Here is a 23,066-nt window from a genome sequence, read left to right on the forward strand (position 1 = left end):
TGCTTGTGATTTGCCTGGGGTGGCTTCGATGGTTATATTTGCATTTCCTACCATTTCAGTGTGAGGATTTAACAAGACAGACCTCTTTGAACCTGTTATGGTTCTTACTGCTGGATATGCTGCATTGTGGTAGCCCACACACAGGCGCACAATCCAGTACATTGACTGTGAACACACACAGACACACACACACACACACACACACACACACACACACACACACACGCACACCAGAGCCTGACAGCCATTACTACTTCTTATAATGGGAAAAAAAATACTGTACAATTACATTTTATTTTCAGTGCAACCAGTTCTGTGGGGGGAGTAATCCTCTTCTTCCTGACTCACGTTGTTGGGAGCATAAACCTCAGGTTGGTGGACGCCATCAAGCCTAGGGGTCTTACACCCGGCCAGTTAGCATAATAATGCCTTATTTGTGATGGACTATCCATCCACAGCCCCCTGGTGACAACTGGAGCCATAATGATGTGTATGTAGTGGTAACGTGACAAGGTTAATGAGACATCGGTGCACAGTAAATAATCATGTCCTGGTATGTCGAGGATTTATTGCCTTGGTTATATCTGATGAAGTGCTTTTAATGAACAGCGTGCTGCAAACAGTACATATATGTAATGTTGTATGAATGTTGAGTATAAATGAATTGATTATTAAGCTTTTTCTAATGCATCCATGCAGTATTTTATAAAAACCAACATTTATCATATTCATGAGTGAACCTTTTGAACACTGTATGAAAAGGTCACGTCTTACCTCAGCCCCCATATAAAGGGAATTTGAGGTAATCTCAAGATTCATCCTGTAGGTACAATTGGAGCGCAATCCTTCACTCGCTTAACAAATTCAATTGAAAACACATTTCCAAAGCAGCTTGAGGAGGAAAACTTGGCCTTCCCACACAAAAGCCTCACTTGCTGTGCGATTAGCACTTTCATTTCTCACTCTGCGGTTGGGTAATGACACTGCCCAAGTGATAAAGAGATTGATTAATTTCACTTGAAAGAGCGTATGTTCAAAAGGGATGTAACCGGGACACCAAGTGTGAGGATTTGACATCCTTGCAGGGCTAAGATGGCTTATGAGTTGTTGCTTAACTGGATATGAAAACCACTTTGGAAACAAGAAAGGAAATCTCAAACTTAACATGCCTCTCACCTCTGAATATATCCTCCTAATGTCTGTTTGACTCGAGGGAAAACTGAGGGACTGTAACATTTCGGTATCGCAATGCTTTGAAGTTAATTCTTACAGCGGGAACTTCAGTCTAAGAACAGTCAGCTGTAAAATAAAAATGTGTTGAGTTACAGTACGACGGGTTTTTTGGTAGAGTTTGGTGTGAGATGAGCAGAAATTGCTCTTGGACACAGATCTGTCTGACATCCACTGTTTCTACAGCTGCTCCAGGCTTTATATCACAAGTATTACACTCATTTCGGCAAATATTGATTTAACTTCCCCGTGTCCACCAGGGACATAATATAGGCCTATTTAAATACATAAATTGGCTGACAGGCTCCTTTTTAATTCCTGACTTGTCAATGCAGGAAAGATGTGCTCTAAATTATGCACAGCCACCCTATTGTGTGTTTGGTGGGTCTATCTAGGCCAGCAGCATTGTGGGGTAAATCTTTTGTGTGAGACAGTTCCCAGAGCTGTGGCTAAGCCGGGAGTCTCTGGCTCAAACAGAGAGCCGGAGCCATTTAAGCTTGACCTTCATCAGCGTCTCAGAGAGCAGAATATAGCGCTGAAACACTGCAGCTAATGGGGCTATTATTTAATTATTTAAAAAGTGAGTGTACAAAGGCAGTCACTTTTAAACAGCCATGCTTGCTCTCTTGTAACGGGAAGGTGCACATTTATCATCAACTCACAGCACACTAAAAGGAACAAACTATGAGATAGTAATGGGAGTTTAAAACTACCATGTATGCTTGTGAGGCTTATCATTGTCGACCACAGATGGTGGAAATGTCTCAGCCGTGTGGCCGTGATAAAATGTTGGCATTTTGCATTTCTGTAAACTGCGGATACATTTACACTTGTACATATCTTATCAACCATTCCTACAACACGCGTCATATCATTTTCACATTACATGTCAATGGGCTGACTTTCATGGCACAATGTGATATTGCCAGGGTTGGTATTGTTCCCGGAACATCATGATTAATGTTACTTCAGGACCATCATTGGAGCCGACCAATCACATTTTTCACGCATGAGGCAGCTTTGCGACTTGGAAAAACTGGCAAAATACACACATGGGAGAAGTTATCTTTTATAACTTGTGTTTAACATTGTGAAAGGGTGTCTTTTGCTCCCAAACCATGGTTTACTGAACCTAATCAAAGAATTGTTCAATCCAATTGTCAAAATAAATGTTAGCTTAGTACATTTCTGCAAATCCACAGATAAGTAAACAAAAAACTTGGACTTTTCTCTATGTTATAACTTTATATTTGTTTCAGCTGAATTTTCTATTTCTCTCATGCCACTATGCTGTGCTCTTGCTCTGGTTACTGTGGGTTGCATACACGTTAAATGCTAACGTAAGATCCTGGCAACTTGGCTGATATTTTTCTGCCTAAACCTAACCAAAGACAAAGACCGACAGAAAACCGAAAAGAGTCACAAAGCCATGACATCACAGCATTGTGATTGGCCAGTTGCAATGCTGTCTTGGAACAGCATGAGTCATGAAATGCTGAGAATGACGCCAAATGATGATATCAGATAGACTGTCTTGAACGCTGGTCTGCAGCTTGGCACATGAAAGTCAGTGTTTCAACATTTCTCAGAGTTACACCATTGAATATGTTTGACCAGAGGTCGGGAGAATTTTCAGCTGTTGTTAGTGGTGATAAGTAGTTTGTGTGCCTAGACCTAAGCTAACCATGAACGCAGTATTGTAACAACAAAAAATCTAAAATCAATCTTACCAATCTCTCCTCAGAATTGTACATTGCCAACATTTGTTCTGACAGTTAAGTTGGTTATCTATTTTTATTTCCGACGTGAAATTCTGTGTGTGAAAAATGTGACAGAAAATCGGTTCCTACTGTAAATACCCTCACAACACATCAGAGCTGTCGACTGGGAGAGCACGATGTTCTGTTGTATTTTTTTATGTCAGTGTTGTTGCACTGCTGTAGATGGCATATAATTAGTTTATGTGTTGAGGAAATTGATTTTTCAAATATATTTGCAGACAAGTGAGCGTCTGCAAACTCCAGCGGTTGCCTCTTCAATTTTGCTTTTGAAATTCAAGAGATAACATGCAGCCCTGTGAGCTTCAGAATGCTGATATCCTCCAAAACAGAGCTTTTAAATTGGATTCCGACTTCCATACGCGTCTGCATTTAAACGCAGCACAGGAGGCCACCATGCTCTTCCTGTGTCAGCTTAAGTTGAGGGGAGACGTAAGAACTCCTCTCCCAGGTTTCCATTTGTCACCTTTGAGAGGAGTGTAATTTTTCTCTATAAAGGACCTTTAAAATGCCGAGATGCACCTATCAGAAGTTATTTGTGTGTTTTCACAGCCTAGTTTAACCAACAGGAGGAGAACCGCTTTATTCTTAGATACAAGAGCTCATCCCAGATGGGGTGTATTGTGCATCAAAGCTTCTTTTTTTTCCAAAAAACAAAAAAAGGAAAGAAAAAAACCTTTTTAATTTCTTTTTTTTTTTTGACAAGGGAATCCAACGGGTTCAGTGGAGTGAGGTTTCTTTATCTCTGAAGAGGAAAATGTGATATTCAGAAACAATTTAACAATACATTGAAGACTGTGTACAGGATTAAGACTGCAGAGAGTGCTATGATTAAAGCAATGCATTTATATTAAAGCAGCGAATGTATGTCCTCATTTGAATTGTTTCATTTATATTTCCTTTTTGGCTATTGAAATAAAACCACATGAGTAGCTGTTTTGATAAATCCTGCCAAATCCTGGTTCTCCGCAGGACTGAATAATTAAGCAGTCTATTGTTCATTTACATTACGTGGGAACTTCGAGCTTTAAGAGCTGACGGGCAATGATTTTCAAAAGATTGAGAAATCAATAAAAGGTTTTTCCTTAATGAGAGTGATCTCGGCTCCGGCTGTATTATTCAATGAGCTCACGGGAGGATGAAGCACCAGGACGCCGTCTTTCCCAGGGGGCATTGTGACTGTAAGAAAATATAAACCAATAGCGTGCAGTGATACAGTCAGGCAACATTTACATTTCATTTCAGGGTCTGAGTGTGTTTATTTGCAATTTCACCACACTGTTGCGCCATCAAAGCTTGAATCAAACATCGCTGCTGCAGTGAGCTTCTGTTGTTTCTGAGAAATAAGCTCAAAGGAGGCACTGTGCAGGGATGGAGTCTACCACAATTTCATATTAAAACCAGATGGCACTGAATAATTTAGAATGGGCTGTTCTTCATGGTGACAACGAATACAAAAAATAAAAAATAAAATAAGAAATCACATAGGTCAAATACGTTCTTTAACCACTTGACTGCACCACCCCGTCAGATGTTACTGTCACAGTCAATATTGGACACAGCGGATGATAGACTAGTTCTATAAAGGTAGCCATACTTGTTATGACGGCGGTGCTGGGGGAAAAAATGAAGGAATCTCCAGATCCAACAGGCTCCTTCCTCTTCGGAGCGTGACTGTGCAGAGTAATTGTTATGTACAGAACTGGCCCGGAGGTGTGTCCACTTGAAATGTGAGACTTGAGGTGAAGCAACAGAGAATATCACAAACAATAAATCATAAACGTAGGTCTCGTGTGACCGGTGCTGTAGGTTTAGAGACCCCCTCACAGAGCTGATCAGCTGTAAATAACAAATGACACGCTGAATGGAGAACAGGTTATTGTAGGAAATCGGAGAATGTGTTTACAACGCTGCCATAACTGATTACTCTCGTGGAGCTGAATGCAAATCAAGTCTGGCGTATGCAAGCGCTAACACGAGAACACAGCCCTCCCTCACCGTGTGCATGAGTCTGGAAGTTGCAAAGAACCCATGTTTTAACTGTGAGCTGTTATCCAGATGTGATTATTTTCATATCTGTCTCAGTCCGATGTCGGATAACAACCTATAGCTGTGAGTGATGTTCTTCCCTCTCGTCTCACTACACTGCCATCCTCACAATCCTGTTTTGAGCTTTGTCATGGAAATATCTTATGAAGGACAAGTGCACAGTATAAACCAGCTTAATTTACAAAAAAACACATCTCCTCCTCTCTATTTCCGCCTGCTATGCACATTGGGCTTTTTTTTCACACCTCAAAACGCACTTTTCAAAGATGCTCTCCAAACTTGATGACAGACTTGATGTGGATGGAAAGTAAAACTTTTTCACCACAATAACATTTTCCTGAATATAAGTGGGAGCAGAACTGTGAAGAAGCAAACTTTCCTTTTCCTCAGACCCTCATTTTCGATTGATCAATAGAGCCCACAATACAGTTGTTAACTAACTGAGTTTCATTGAGAATGGCGAGACAGCAAAAAAAAAACGACATGAAATGCGACGTTTGCACATTGAAGATACATTTGGAGGTGGTTTGAAATGAGATTCCAATCAGATTTTGTCCGTTGTCTCTCAGTCCTGACTCTGACTGCAGATTTCACAGGGTCTTTTGAGTCACCCGTACCATGACAGAACAGCGATGACGTTCTATCTAAAGTGACAGAAGTGCATCGGGGCAGCTGAGCCGGATCAATTCTGCTACTAGGATTTCTGCACCGTGATTGTTTAGAGGGTGCGATGATGGATCTCCAATTCTCATGCTTACATGTTGGAAAGCCACGTCACCCGTGTACGCAGTCAATGATGTCATTACCACAGCAGCCCATGCGGATAGGTTGTCGATGTCTGGACACACAGATCTGATCAGATCACTTGCAAATAACAGTGCGGACAGTCTGTGTGAAAGATCTGATTTGAGAAGCAAATCTCATTTGTCTGCGGTTTGAACAAAGTCGATGGCAGGGGTGCCAAAACGTCCTCTTTTGAATGGCCAAAAGTGAAACTTAACAGCAGGGTCTGGCCCAAAAGCAAACACCTACTGTGGAGCATTTTTAAAATGCAAAACGGTACAAGGATCCCAACTGACTTCAAAGTGTCACTCTGCCCGCTGTTCTCGGATTGTGAAAATGAAAGATTCATCGGGGATTCTGCATTATTAAAGAGCGTTTTTTCCTACAAGATAAAACAGCATAAACAGACATTGATATCATAATTATTACAATTTTTATTCAAAGGTGCAATTTGTAAAAAAAAATTCTACCTGTTGAATTCATAAGTAGAACAAAAAGGGGGCAGTTTTCACCAGAGTTAGTGCTAAATGCTGCTAACAATAGCATAAGCTACTTTACTCAGGTAGTGGTGGAGCTAATGGCCTGGACTGTGAGCCTGAAGGACCGGGAAGGTGTAGGTGCTTACACTGCTAGCACGGGAGCTTTGGACCTGGACAGGCCAGGGTCATTAGATACCTCTTAAACATGACACTTCGAATTCTGTTGCTAATTTGAGTAAATTGTTGAATGTCTCCATTATTTTTAACCTTATGGTGGGACGGCTTTGGCCCACACTCCCCACTTTTGGAGGCACTGGACTCAGGTTTCTCAGTGCCGTCACATTCCCCTGAGCGAGTCAAGTGACTTCATAACAAAAGTCAGAATCTGTACCACAAGTTCTTTGTAATGGAAACTTAGTTTACAATACGAACAGCTGAACCAATGTGCATTACAATTCACCTTTAGCACCCATGCAAGAAGTTGACTATCCAAGACTGGAGTAAAAAAAGCAGCAGTGACTTATAGCATCTAGAAAATATCCTGTTTATGAACTTTTGTTTCCCAAACAACCAAACTCATTGGAAGACAAAGAACCATTTTGCTGTACAACTTGTAGTTCAGTAAGAAAACTATTTAAGTAAGATAAAGCATTCATGTGGCACAAAGTTTGCAGCTATTACAGAATGACATTTTGACAGTAATAGGAAACAGTTTGAAATCTTGCACCATCTGCAGCCCTGAGCGCAACATAAGCAAGGCTAATGAACAGACAACGTCATCGGGCCCTTAACATCTGCTCCAATCCCAGTGATGGGACGTCCCATCTGGCTGCAGAAGATGCTAACCTGAGAGTCCCTCCTCGGGTTTGCTTGTTTAACTGATGAAGAGTTCTCCATCAAAGTCGGGACCACAGGTTCAATTGAAAGACACGAGTGTCAGTGCTGCCTTAACAAGTTGAGTTAAGTTGGCACGTTTTTTATTTGTTTGACGATTCAGTTTCTCATTTGACAGTAAGAATTTGCAGCTCACAGCGACCTCGTTATAATTAAGTGCACTGGAATTACCTATAGCCTTCATGGTTTATATGGTTTTATTCAGTAGCCACAACTTATCTATACATTTTGACATAATGTAAACTTTCTTTGCGGGTGAAAGACTTTCAAAGAATGCAGAAGTGTAGCCAGAAATATTCATTTAACTGGGCCTTGCCGATATAAGGTGGAACCATGGCAAAAAGTGAAATGTAGATGAACCAACAGTTTATAACTCTTCATTATGAGATCCCATTATTCTTAGTATCTGTTAACTGTTATGCCTAAATCTTAAACATTGCATCGATGGCAGGGTTTCTGGTTTTGGACATGTGATAGTGTCAAGAAATCAAGGTGGCGAAGGCGAGCTGCAACTTTAGTTCCTCACTAATTGCAGCATCAAATTCCACAGACACATTATAGCACAACTGTCGCAGCAATGTCTGTGGCACCACCTCGAGTTTTGGGATTTTTTCCGAGTCTGTGTTAAACGTCGGCAGTGTTCGGCCATTGCTAATAGTGTGATAACCAAAGAACGTCAGGCAGAACTGGGATTCTGATGAGAAGTTGAACGGAGTTCATTGCAAGGCGAGACAGGATTAATGGGTTGAGGTGATGCAGGTGGTGGGCGCCTCAGTAGAGATGTAGATCTGTAGACAGGCAGGCTGGATTAGATGTGAAGCCGGAGCATTGAAGCTATTCAGTCAGTGAAGGTCAAAAACACAAGGAAACAAAACGCAAGCAAAAAGCACCACGAGGTCTTTTCATCTCTACCGTTTACTGGAGTAGGCTAAACACTTCGGTGAGTGGCTGAAGAGCTGAGCTTCAGATACCGCAGGCTGGTGAGCTGATGAGGAAACAGGCGAACTGATGCAAACATGAGGAGGAGTGGAGGCTAGGCCAGGAGAGACGAGTTGGATAGCCACGGCCAGAGACACACAACTAAAGACGAGAAAAGAGAGACAAACACTGGGACACAAAGAAAAGGGAAAACAAGAGCCTAGTTCAAGGCCATGATGGATAGGTCCTTAGCAATTACAGCGGAGGGTCGAGACTGTCGGTTTTGGTTTCGAGGTGCTGGAGGGTGGAAGAGCCATCCCGGCGTCGGTGCTCAGGTTTTTGACTCGATGTCTAGACTTTCTCATTGTGTGGCCTCTTAAAAAGAACTTGTCCATAGAGTTTTGTTTTGACAAAGACCAAGGTGACCCAGCCATCGTTCACACTTTAAACTTTCATTACAAGTCACGTGAGGTCTCCATGGCTTTTCCATGGAAAATTTCAGTTAATATGTGTTAACATAATCTTCACGTTTCTTGAGGGGTGTGTATATGTGTGTGTGTTTCCTTGCACACATTGCATTGCTAAATCAGAAAATGGTTCTTGCTTTCAAATTGTTTTTTGTTCAGTGATTTCATGGTGATGGTAGCTTACAGTTTTACAGCAGGCCTCAAAGGTTTCGTTTCGTTTCTATGACCCCCATAGTTCCATAGGCAAAAAATATATTGTGTGGAGTGTAATATGATACTTGTATAACAGGGTTAACATTAAGTCAGTCATCTGTCAGTCTGATTTTATGTTTCTGTAGTTTTAATAGGACGTGGCTTGTTTTGCTTACTTTTTGGAACGCGCGCTTTATTTCCGTGTAATCGCAATGGTGACGGCTGCCGTGATTTGTCCTGTGGGCCCTGGTGTTGTGAGGAGTCTGACAACGGCTGTGTATCCCCGTCAAAGTGAGATTTCTTCTGCTGCGTATGGAGAGCTTTCAAGGTAAATAAGCAACAATTCAGGATAGAAAGCTGCCGCTGCTCTCTATGTTTCTAAACCTCTGCAACATCCTTATCACAGCATAAAATCACAGTCATTTAACCCTTAGAGGCAGCAAATATGAAAAACAAATTAGCAAAGACAAAGCTGCAAGTGATATTAATATTGAGTTCCATCTTCGGAGTGTTTTAATTGAATTGGCAGATAAGCCTCAACATGTTTTTTTGTTTTTTTTTGCCCGCAACCACACATCAGTAATCACGCAGTTCCCTCTCATTAAGTCGGCCTCTCTCTGACTTGAGGGGTGAGAATGTAATTGCTGCACAAGCGCTGGTCTGAGATCGGCAACGATTCTGCTCATCAGACGCACATCTGAAGGGAATAAAAACTTTCAGAGAGTGAGGAAATCATAAATGACGCTGTAATGACGGTGGTTTCAGTGTTAGTGATAAGACAAACAAACTGTTTTGCAGCTGTGTGTTGTATTTCCTTTACTTCCCTCTGGGGCGGCTTTAAGTACAGACATAAACACATTTACCACAAAGACCTGACGGAGGTACAGAAGAGGATAAGGGCCACAGTAAAAAAAAAATTGTTTCTTCACTTTTTTCTTGACTTTTTTTCAGAATTTTGAGATTAAAAATATGAATCAGAAGATTTTAATCTCAGATATTCAGTTTTAAGTACGGAATACAAGACCTGTAAAAGGTACTGAGGACGATTAGGGACGCTGCAAAAACTAAATATTCCTACTTTGTTCTCAAAGTTCTGAGAGTAAAATCAGAAGTCTCCTTTTCTAGGAAAGGGACATTTCTGTCGATAGTAAAAAAAACAAAAAAACATCTTGCTCGGTCTTCACACCAAAGAGACACCTGAGCTTTCTTTAAAATCATGACAAAACCAACGACTTCACCACGACTGAAGTACTTCTGAGGCGTTTTTTTTTATAGAAAACTTACACGCAACCTTTTTCCTCGCTCAACCATTTGTTATGACACACTCTTGATTTAAGTGTTTTCCTTTTGTAAACACAGTAAAGCTCTCAAGATGTTTTTTTTCTTTTTCCATCCATATAGTTTAAATTATGCATCGTGGCATTTCGATTCAGCAAATTCCTGCAAATGTGCACAAATGCTGTCTCATTAAAATCTGAAATAAAGGAATGTGATTTCTTTTCTTTTTTTTTTTCTTCATCCGCCTCCACGCATATCTCCCCTGGGTTGGCCGGATCTACTACTAGCGAGTCAGCCTGATTAGGATCAAGGTGAATAAAATTCAAAGTTGACTATTGATCCAAAGCTCCAATTAGATATTCTATATCTCGAGCTGTTTTAAATGTCAAATCTACTCTGCATTTTCCAAATAGTGCCTTGGGCATAGCATTGACAAAAACCCCACGAACAATAAAAGTGAATGACAAACGGAGTCTCTGCTTTGTCTAATTTAAATGTGATCAGCATCGAGAGCAGCATATTTGCAATGGCAGAGCGTGTATGCCAGCTATCTGAGCGACCTTGACAACATTTGATGTTTCTCTTCAGAAGCCCTTTACATTGATTATGCAATTGAGATCTCATTTTGAACTTGTGTCCCCCCTCCCTGTCTCACTGGCAGGGGACTGATTGAGGTTGTCATAAAAGCTGGCGGCTAAATTCTCCAGAGAGCCCACGAGGCGGGAGATTCCTAGCAGTCGGATCCCTAATCCAATGAGAATATCCTCATGCTGGAGTTCGCTTTCAGAGCAGCTCTCCTCTCAGAAGTCCCTTTTCAAGCAGCATGGGGGCTTTCACGTTGCCCTCATACAAAACGCCTCTATTCTGGTCAAATCTCCCACAGTTCAATTTCTCCCATTAGAGGCTTGGAAGAAGCATAGTGGAAAGACGCAGAGCCGTGACAAGTTTGTAACTTCGGGAGAGAAATAATTATAAAGAGCTCCTGTTGCTGCTGGGGAAAAAAAAAAAAAAAAAAAAAAGGGGCCTGAAGTGCCATTGTGTAAATGATGGGAATCAAAGATAAAAGGTTTGTCTCATTACGGAACGACTCCCACGGCTTCAATTAATGATAATACTGCAGTGCGTGAAAGACATCTCCTCTAATTTTGTTTGAGCCACTCGTGTGCAGAAGAGTTTCCTTAATACATCTTTCTTAAATTCATTAGAAGGATGGCTTCTGATTAAAACAATGTCAATTTGTGGTTTATTTGTTTAGACACCCATTGCATTCCTCCACTTTCACATGAAGCGACATGTTAACACTTCTATGAAGACTGCATCTATAGTGCATTATGGTATTATGATGCATTCATAATTCTTTACCAATGAACTTATAAACAACGTAAATGCTTTTCAGGAACACTGCATGATAAGCATCACTAAAAACTTAGGTAATAGTTTTTTTTTAACTACAGTTGTTAGTTAATAGACAATATAACAAACAATTGAAGGTTTTATCAACCATTTATTAACCAATTACAAAGTATTATTAACATCAGTTGCAACTTTACAAAAACAATTGCTTAATAAATGGTTCACAAAGCATTTTATTGATTTTAATAGTAAAAATTAACAAGTTCAGTTAACACACTGCAACAATTAACCGCACTCAGGTCTTTTTGTATGCTACTATAGTTCATGCAGTATCATAAGATATCATTTACAGCAGCAAAATATCTTTTACATGGATGAAGATGCATTATACTTCACTTACCAACAAGGAAGAAACATTATGATGAAGCGTTCGGTGTTATGCACCACAATGACAACAAATGGTACTGCATGGATTGTTGTGGCACGCGAAAGGTCGTTAATACAGGTGATTGTGGATGTATGCATTGGGTAGTTATACAGTGTTATAAGCCCCATCAGTCACCTCTAGTTTCAACACGTACTCACTCCCAACCCATCAAAAAAGTATATGGTGATACTAATTCTCCACAGAATCGATACTGATACCAGCTGCTCTGTCTCACCTTTCTCTTCTCTCTGACAGAGTCGACACACTCTGCAGGGTCGACGTAGGCCGGCCTCCTCCCAGTCTTCTGACTGTGGTCAGGAGTACAGTACTTTACCTGAAATACTGGTGTGCTTAACATACAGTAAACACCCCTGGTAAAATGTTTTTTTTTTTTCCCAAAGATATCGAACATGGTATCTAATAACAATATTTTAAGGTATTGTATCAAAGTAAAAAAGAAAACACGCTCTATTTACCCCTCCAGTATCGATTTTGTACAACAAAGTTCTTTGCAGACAAGTTAGCAACAATAGCTACTATGCAACGTCTGGTTAGACTTTCAAAATAAAGGTTGCTGATAGAGAGTTCACATATTATGACTTTTGGACTGATATTAACATCGTCAAACTGTCACCTAAACACTACTTGGTTAGCTCGGGTAAAACATCATACACATGGTCACAATAACTACATTCAGTCTTGTAACCTACATCATGAAACTAAGTAAGGAACGTAACTCGCATTGTGTAACGTAAGTGAGAATGTTAGACGGATGCTTGTCGCATCAAACTTAGTTTATAACTCCATAACTCTTGACCCGTCGAACTTCTTATTGTGAGTCTTATTATTATTCATTGCGAGTCACGTCCAGAGTGTTTTATGACTGTTGACAGAGAGTGCAGTCGTAAAGCATTATGAATGCATTATAATTAACTATGACTGTTCCCATGATTCCCTATAGAGAGTGTTACCAGAAACAAATACAGCTTGTACACTGTGTCGAGTTATGATATGTGTGCCCCATCAACCACACTGACGTCTGTTGAATATTGTCTCAGTGTCTCTGTGGTGTTGCTGACAGCGTGAATCGAAACCCACCAGATCAATCAGGGACGGTTGATTTCTACGATTTTAGATGGTTGAAAAGAAACCCAAGCAAATGAGTTATTCAGAATGAATTTTAGGAACATAGTTGAACCAAAAAAAAAAAAAAAAAAAATCACAATACTGAAATGTAAAGCTTTACTCCTTTAATGCTAATTAGACAAACCTGCTGACTGGAGCTTCTCCTGTTCCACTGCTGCAAACTGGCCCTGACTGCAAAGATATCAGTAGGAGAGCCAGACAGGAGCATTTCCTGTCGCCTCACTAGAAGTTTGGAGTGCTGAGTTTTGGAGGCCGATGCTCGCGACCTTGTACTCCTTCGTGTTATACATGCCCGTGTGAAGGTCAGGCACATAAAAAGGCCGTAAAAGTAATTTGTCACTGCATGAAATGAACGGACAAAGCATTCAACATCCTCTGTTGCACACTACAAAATAAATTAAGCCTCAGTGTCACATAGCATTATTACTCTATCATTCCGCGCCTCACTTTTGTGCCACCTCTTAATACGCTCTATAAATGCTCTCTGCGGAGGAAGCGTTTCGTTGTAATTGTAGTTTGTAAAAAAAAAAAGGCTATTTGCCGCTCTAACAAAACATAACAGGCCTGTTGTAATTACAGTAGTTTTAATGAGATGAACTCCTCTTAGCTTTACAAAAGAAACTCTTAAGCCTGAAGGTCTCAGCCACACTGAGTCAGTAAGAGTCTGGAGAGAGGGAGAAGCTGCATAAAAATACAGGGGGAGCTCAAACCTAAATGCTAAAAATGGCTTAAAGAAAAAGACCTCTTTTGTGTTCATCTTCTTCATGGTGCAGTTTCCTTGACAAGCTGCTCTCCATGCTGGAGTGCTCTGTCTCTGTCAGCAAAAGTGCTTATACCCCCTACTGCAAGACGGCGCTGGAAGTAAATAGGTTACCGACTGATAAGATTTCTCATTTCTTCTCGCAAAGTTCCACTCCATTTCTATCACTATATCCTCCTTTGTGTTTGATAACTAATGGCACGATATTTGTTTCCCGGGGTGGTTGTTTCACTTCATTTAAAAAGATCTCTGAATAATGGAGGATGGGAACTCCTTTACCGATGCACTACCCGCGGTAAAGAGGGGGGAAAAAAGAAAGAAACGGGAAAATGTTAATAAAGCTCTCTGTGTTTGAGCAGCGAGCCTCTACAGAGACCAGTTAAAATAGCCTACTCTGTTTACTGTGTATTTGACCCAGTGGGGAACACACCAGAGAGACAGCGGGGTGAAAGCAAATGGATTTCATTCTTACCTGAGAAAAAAGAAAAAACTCCCACATGAGTCATTTTCTGATTGTAGAGCGCTGTCTATCAAGAGCTCTTGTTTTATTTTACCCTTTGATCAACCGCTGTGCTGAAACGCAGACTAGTCGGAGCAGAGGAAGAGTGGAAAAGAGGGGCTGCGAGGACGAGATTGCAGGGGAGTCATCCTACCGCTGTTAATGCAGTAGCCAATGCAAAACATAGGTTTTGAATAATGTAGCTCATTTAAAGAAAAAAAAGATCAGGTTTGAGAAACGTGCGTATATACAAGATCTGGGCTCTGCTCCAAGATGCAGATGTAGAGAGTTATCTGGATGACTTTGCTGAGTTGCCCTCTGCCAATCCGCTGTAGCTGGTAAAAAATGACCAATTTGCAACAGCAATTTCATTTTGGGGGAAACGTAATGCTGCATAGACTGGGTGGTTTATCATCATAAAGGGGGAATGGTTTAAATTAACACATCTGGTTGCAACATCTTGATAGTTATGTCTCAGTAGAATGTTCACTAACACTGTTTTAATTGTTTTCCCCACAATATCTGCCCATAGAGTAACTAGAGCATGTTTACATATTTTAAAGGGGCAACATATGATTTCTATGTATTGTGCTGCGGAGATGTCTACTGGGGTTAGCATGCTAACACCTAGCTCTGTTTTGTGTTTGAATTATAAAGTACGGACAGTATGAATCACTTACACCACGTCACGAGACGCGTTTACTTGACTGACATTTTACTGAAACCAAAATCTTTTGCAAACTGTAGCTGAAAATGATTTTGACGCACATAAACTGACTGATGACCAGGACTTGACTCTATAAAGTCATGTGGAATCAACTAATCTTTTCTCATCTACTTGACCAAAGTTATAAGGATGATATAATTTAAAATGACATTAAAAAACACAGTTTGACAAATTTTTTGACCTGAAATGATGGAGCTGTGAATGTACTTAAAATAAATATTAAAGGAAAACTATCAGCATGTTAGCAGTCATCCAAGTGTGCACTGTTTGACTGATTTCAGTTAGAAATTGAAATATTGTGTTCACAAGAACAACAAGAATTCAACTGGAAGGAATCATTGGCTTTTTGTAATATTATTTACATCAAGTTTAGATGTTAATTACCTTAAATGTCCTTCTCGGATTCAATCAACTTAAGCTTTTAAAGTTAAAACCAACAACTTTTTTGACAGTGTTCTTTCACTTACTGCGGAAAATGATTGTTAACTCGTCCCTGCACACAGTCACAGGTGTTTTCACTTATGGCTGATTAGGCTTCTGCTCAGGGTTGATTTTGGATGGAGCTACGCTGGTGTCGCATGAACTTACCGGACTCCATGTGCATCATAATGTTGCTGTCGGACCGACAAAGTCAGAGTTTCTCACACTGTTCTCTCTTTAAATTCCATCCCTGTGCTTGCAGCATTAACCTTTCTCTGCTGCTTATATTATTCCTCTATCAGTTAAATAAACAAGAATATAGGCAATCAATATTTCTTGAATGGGAGGTCAATCCCAGCTACTTTCCCAGAATGGCTGAACATTGCGGGGCTTTGCGATTTGCGTGTTTAAGTACAGTTTGAAGGAAATCGATGGGGAGAGAAACCCAATGTGTACATACATAATTCGTCCCGACCGAACTGTTAACAAAGCTAACAGAAGAGTCAGGCAGACGTTAAGCACACGCCTACAGTACACACCTACAGTTCACACAGCCCTGAGCAGAGGTCCAATCAGCCAAAATAATTAAAATGACCTATGTGTGTTTGCCCCGGGTGTGCAGGGGAATTGAGCCCCCCGACCTCAGATCATCATCAGACCATCAGAATCGTATTCTGAGGACACCAGTATAAATTTCTATTTTCACGCTTTCGAAGACAGAAGTTGTCAGCGGTGTCAGGACTTCTATCTTACTCGCTGCTGTGTAACAATTATAGACGGAGTCATGAAACTCCACTGACAGTAGCTGCAATGGACTGTGATTTGAGAAAGGGGCACTTCCTGCCTTATTCTGTATTCCATATTGGGAATTTGATTATATAACTGATATACATACTGAAATGTAATGACTTATGGTGCATTAGCAATTAACCAGGGCTGGCTTTTGTGAACGTGGATGACTTTAGCAATGTATATCCCAGATGCGACTGATTCTATGACTGTGTTGTTGAGAGATTTCCTGCCGCATTATTTTAATTTGCATTAAGGGGTTTATTTGTGACTACAACGAGCCATCCAGTTGTGTCTGTGTAGCATGTCATTTTTTTTTTTCTTACCTCTTGTTTATTTCCACTGCCCTGGGATGAGCAGCTATATCATTCTTTGTTGTTGAGAGAAGAGGGAGAGCTGGATCGACCTGTCGGGCTCAGTGGGCACAACAAACCAAATTCATTAATTCTGCTAATGCTTGGCTTTCATCCTCGTTTTTTTTTTTTTTTTTTTGTTTAGCACGGCCGTTTAATAATGTTTTGTGAGTGACTTCTTAATCACACTGTGGGCTTTTTCTTTCTGCAATCTGCTGTACTCATGAGGTGAGAGAGGGCCGTTTCCTTAATGGGGCAAATGTAATAAATTCCACAAGAGTGAACTAATACATCTATGCTATAATTTTCAGGCAAAATAAACTATCACTTACCCACGGTAATTATTTAGAGCTCACAAGATAATTATCAGATAAATATTGGTTGGTTGCATTTGGCTATGTCGGACAGCTGAAGCCTCGCATTAGCTTTGACTGAACTGGAATGCATTTTTTGTACAGCAAGGGCGGTGTAGAGTCGCCTCCATCGCTTACATCATGTGGTGAACCACTTTGTGGATAATATGGAGAGGAGAAAGTCAGTCTTTAAATGTGTATTTCAGTTTACTATAGCGATTAAAGTAAAACCAAGAGTTGATTTTAATGGTTTCAACACACACCTCCACATAAACCTCCTTCAAACCTGCAGGCTATTCAGAGGTTCAGAGCAGCAGATGGACATAAGTTAAGTTGTTGTTGAACATATATTTGTTTAAACAGTCATTTGCCATGTTACGCCATGTTGAATAAACAGAATTTCAGATATCTAAAGTAGGAAAGGTTCCTGCTGTCCCTGCAAGAGAGCTGTTGCATTGTTACTGCATGAAACAGATCAGACCCACCACCCCTCCCCACATCCTTAGATCAGTCCTGCTTTCACTAGTCAATCTGTTATTGGTTGGATTTGAGCCACCTTTTTGATGATAATTGATAATTGTAATTGGATGAAAACATATGATACATCTCAGTCTAAATCAAATCTGCTACTTTATGGGATTAGTCATTGAAAAATGCTGTAATCTTGAATCTCCTACCAGCTGCAAAACTCGACCACCTGACTGATTAAGGTTAGAATGTCTACTTTCATTTACTGAAGTACTGTGACACTTTCCCCAACCATGCTGAAGTTTATTGAATTACATTTCAAATTTTACTGCAAAAGCTGGCTAACATCCTCACAGTTACAACATTAAGATGTTCCGCGGATGTCACCTTTTACTATTCTCAACATCTGCGACCAGCATGTTGGCATGCCAGCATTTACACAAAGCACAGCTGAGAATGGGGTTACCCTAACCCATTTTATTTATATAGCCAAATCACACTTTATATTAAAGGGCTTTACAATAGGCACAATCGGTATCTTAGAACTTGAGATCTTGATTCGGATAAGTAAAAACCCCCCCCAAGAAAAAGCGTCCTATGTGTAAAAATGTCAGTAAGAGCATCAGAAGAGGGATCACTCTCATAGTAAAGAATACTAGATCAACGATATATCACGGCATACACACGTTTTTGATGACAGTAATACCAACAGTATGGATCCAGCAGGATGTCGAGCAACTTCAAGCATCGCCAGATAGATAAAACCCGAGTCTCACAACCTCAACTGACCACTGAGAGCTTGGAAAAATAACAGGAGAGTCCACAGAGACAAACACAGTAGAGGCAGCGCAGCATTTACACAGACATAGGGACAAACAAACACACCAGAGAGAGAGAAAGAGAGAGAGAGAGAGAGAGAGAGAGCGAGAGGGAGAGAGAGAGAGAGAGGCAGGATAACATGCAAGCTAGAGGAGGGAAGGGTGGCTGAATCTCTGAAGGGGAAGTCATGAATTTTGCAGGTCTGTGGTCATAAAACATAAAGTATTTGACAAATTGAAAAATTCATACCTGATGATCAGGGGAGCGTTAAAGGCAGTAGGTTTCATCTCTTAGGAATGCTAGTTTCATGTCCATCCATCCAGTACAGTGGTTGGTGATTATTTCAGTCTTGACCAAAGTGAAAGACCGACCAGTGAACCGACTGACACATCACCATCATCATCATCTCTAAAACCACGCTGATATTGCAGTCATTTTATTTACTGCTTAAATATGAGTAATTCCAACTTTGCCTCCCCCAGAAATTGCAGTCATGTTGAAATAATATCACATTGCAGATATCCAGAAGTCCTTTAATGTCTTTAGGGAGAGTTATCACAAATGTTTTTTTTTGTTTATATATATATATATATATATATATATATATATATATATATATATATATATATATATATATATATACATATAATTATTCATCTCAGCAAAGTGACTTTACTTTAGGACTACATCTATCCAGCCTTCAAAACCCCTGGATCCTGTGAAAAAGAATATTATTGAATTTCCCAAACCTGAAGTTGTAAATGTTGAACTTGTGTGGAACTCAAGTGGGAGTGCAGTTCACAGAGATTTAAATGAGGCGCTCGCAAAAGTTGCATTTCAATAAGATGTAACTAGGGGAGAGAACACTGGTGTAATGATAAACAGGCAGCGGTGGGAAAAGGGTGCTGGTGGGCTTTGCTGCAGGGGTGCTTGCGGGACTCTCCTTGATCAGGGATCACGCTCTCAGACTGGCTGATTTTGGCATTGTGAGGCCCGAGCTGAAGAATGGCAGCGGCGGCTCAATGACAGAGTCGAAGTACCCAAAGACGCTACTCATCACAAATCAAGCGAGGCCTGAGAAAGCTAGTTAGGGCAGAAACTCTAAAGTTGCCAAAGCTGTGCATCAGCCTCATGTGTCAGCCAGGGTTGTGCACCGCCGTCTCTAATAAGCAGTAACTTCAGTGACTCCTTCAGTCCTTAAGGCAGAATTGTACAACAGTTGTTGAGAAGCAACTCACCCCTCAATCCCCAGAAGAGGTGATGTCAAAATGCTACGGATAACAATAATGATCGAGAGATGAGAGCGCACAATAAGAAATCCTTAGTCCCCCGCTTGTATTTTGTGTTTGCAAATGTTTAACAGTTGACTTTAAACACCTCACAAATGATGGTACTCAAAACACAGCCTTGACGTGTAAACAGAAGCTTTTTTTTACACCTTCAGGCGATTCACATTTAATACAGCTATTATGGGGAAACATGGAGATGTGGCCTTCAACATACAATATGTTTTAAGGCAATGCAAAGGATGGATCAGAGTGGATATTCAAGCAGGAAACAAATTTTATAATAGCCCATCAAAAGGGCACAGCCCGGGCTCTACACTGTAGATAATAGCATAGAAATTCAGTGTTAAATGCGCAATACCCTTGACCGACCAAATAACAGTTTATCCACATACATCACATCCACGACTTGAAAACCGTGTCAGTCAATAATGCTATTACGTCTGCTGTAGACAGCACCAATACATGTCAGTCAGTAGTTTTCAGCTATTAGTTAAAGAGGTCGTATTATGCTTTTTGGGTTTGCCTTTCCTTTGTTATGTTATGTATCATTTTTGGTCATGTGAAAGGAAAATTTGAAAAAGTCCACGGCAAAGAGAGTTTCGCACAGAAAACACTGCTCATGCACTGCCTGAATAGCCTGGTTTGGAGTCAAGCCTTTACTTCTGTAACCTATGTCTGTCACTATGTAACAGGCCTTATATAAACATACATTTTTATATATTTATAATACGATATATTCACCACAGTAAGTCACCAGACATACAATTGCCACTAGCGCTGTTATTTTAGATCACACTACCTTGCACTGCATGACCCGTCCTACTCTGCCTCTGATTAGATATATCCTGCCCGTTATATAATGAGCATATGCAACTCTCACCGAAGATTGAACAGATGTTAGATGTCTCACTGTGTAGCTAAAATGGAGCATTCAAGACAGTGTGAAAAGGGATGCTGCAGCATATGAGAAAAATGCTGTGTTTTTTTTCTTAATTAAAATATGTAAACCTATTCTACTGGGACACCAACATAAATGTATGATCCTGAAAATTAGCGTAATACGACCTGAACATTTTTTCAGAACATTTTAACAAATTAAAACCAAAAGTGGTGCTGACGTGTCCCCAGTGTCTCAAGTGTGAATGACACCTTTGATGCTTGAAAATAATTTTTATAAGAGACCTGCTTAATTTGATGATACAATTCATGGGAAGAAACTACAGGTGGATAACATCTGAGCCAACACACATCACCATGAAAAATCTTTGGTAGTTTATAAAGACAGTTTTTTTTCCTATCGCAAGCTTTCCATAAACAATGTGTTCAAAATGCAATCAGGCATTACCCTGTTTAATATGCACTATGCATAACTGTCCAGAACAGGAATTTAAACATTGGAAAAAGCTAGGTTGTTTCATTTCATTTTGTTGACATAAAAGTCAAAGTTTTTCTTACGTAGGCAATTCTGAATCTATGTTTTATTTAATTTTAACATTTATTGAGTTCTAACAAGAAAAAAGGTACAAAGCCTAACAGTTTATAACTCACAGCTTGGTTAAAGTGGAGGACAACACCTTCTCATTTAAATTTGAGTTACACAAAATGTAACCAAGTAGTAGCTTGTCCAAGTATAAATCTGTAACAGCCGTAGTGTTTTGTGTGTTCAATTTGACTAAGAAATTAAACACAGGGAAATCTGAGCTCCAACAACAAACTTTATGCACAGATGGTGAGTGAGAAAGAAACTAACTGAATCCACTGGCTTACAGCTGAGGAACAGCAGTCAGAGGTGGTAATTAGTTGTGCACTTCCTGCTTCTCTCCAAGGAATCTAGAAAAGAAGGAAGGGTCATTATGTCACCGAATCTTGCTTTGGTGCCAGACTGCGGTGACGGCTGCGTAGAAGTCTCAGTTTTAGAAAACCACTGAAACCCAATATATCTACGTCAATACTGCCGGCACCACAGTCTGCCCCCAAAGCAACATGCAGTGATGCAATGACCCTTTTTTAGGTTCCTTTTAAGACAGGAAGGCCAAACCAGGAAGTAAAAAGGCTCAAAGGGCTATCTCATTACTCAAACTCAGTCAAAATAAATACCAAGTACAAAGTGATCTCAAAGCTACACGATAATGTGAAGTGCTATTTGGTGACGTGCATAAAGGTTTCAGAGTTCATCGTGTTCTTGATGCTAAATGTTCAGTGTGTCCCGATGGAGAGACGAACACCCTGTGCACTGTTCCTCTCCTCCGGAGGTCAGAGAGTGTGCTGCTGTCGACACCAGTGATTCAAAACCAGTTTTAAACACCATGATCCGAAACAAGCCTTTTTTTATTTTTATTTTTTTCCGAGCTATCTTCTCGACTGCGTGACAGAGTTGTAATTGAGTTTGAATGAGTGTCCCAGTCTTTTTTAATTTAGTCTTTTGTGCTCTGTCAGAATCCATTAAGAGGTGATGTCTCGTCCTCTCAACAATATATCATTGTAATTCTTTGGTTGTTACGTAATTAAGAGACCCAGACCTACGCCATAAATCAGGAAATACTGTCAACACCTATAAAGAAAAATAATGTTCACCATATTTGTAGGAAAAGAATGTCATATAAAGTATGAACAAACCCTTTTGTGAAAACCTGCAGTGTACAGACAAGAATGAAAGTATTACGCTTTGTGTATGTCACACTGATGAAATGCAGATGTACATTTTTCTCAGTTTTAGACTTAAAATGGTGAAAAGGGTAAATATTTCATCTAACAGATATAACAATCGAACTTCCCTGACAACTATGTTTAGTATGGTTAAACACGTATTATTAAAATCGTAGTTGTTCCGAATCAATTGCTAACAAGCATTTGATATATTTTTAGTGTTAATAATGAGATGATATTTAAAACCAACATTGTATTTATAGTTATAATCCCATAGGAATACTCTTATAAATTATCTCTCAGGTCTATAAAAACGTTATTACTGTGGCAAGAAACATTTTTTAGTTCTCATTCTATATTGTAAAAGTCCAGACAGTGTGTTTAACAAAAATGTATGATTATGTAAAATTCCTAACCTGTTGGTTACAGGTGTTTTTGTGGAACATCAAGAAACCAGTATCCTCTTGTGAGGAGGAGAATGTTTCAACAAACCTGCACTGTGGGCTCCAGTGGATTTGTGCTCAGCTCGGTTATTGTTTTAAGTGTTGTGAAGAAAATTATAAAAAGGAGAATTTGTACGACAAGTTTTAAAAAATAAGCAAGTGAGGATATCCAGTTAAATATGTGCTCATTTGGATTTCCAGAACAGAAATCTAAAAAACTAAAATAAAGACTTCAATGTGTATTTTGGACCTTTTTCTTTTTCCACTGGATTAAAACAAGACATGTCACAGAAGCAAAAAAGTCAAAAATCTCAAAATTGACCTGTCAATGAAAAACAATGTTCTCACTTGTTCACCGACTTGAACTTTGCGTTATGTTCTCGATCGAAGCACTTTTGCTCTTATCCAGAGTGGCGCACACCTCTGCTCAGAATAAAACGAAATCATCAGCCTCAGAAATCTGGTGGCAATCAGATCATCCTAGTCATTATCACTGACCATGGGTG

At 39.9% G+C, this 23,066-nt stretch overlaps 1 protein-coding gene across 2 annotated transcripts in view; it reads left to right on the top strand.

Moving 5' to 3' along the window:
- Positions 1-23,066, top strand: part of thsd7ba (thrombospondin, type I, domain containing 7Ba) — a 169,378-nt gene that overhangs the window by 8,537 nt on the left and 137,775 nt on the right. The window lies entirely within an intron of this gene.

The sequence above is a fragment of the Sparus aurata genome, chromosome 9 (assembly GCF_900880675.1).
Source record: "Sparus aurata chromosome 9, fSpaAur1.1, whole genome shotgun sequence".
Classification (NCBI taxonomy): Eukaryota; Metazoa; Chordata; class Actinopteri; order Spariformes; family Sparidae; genus Sparus; species Sparus aurata.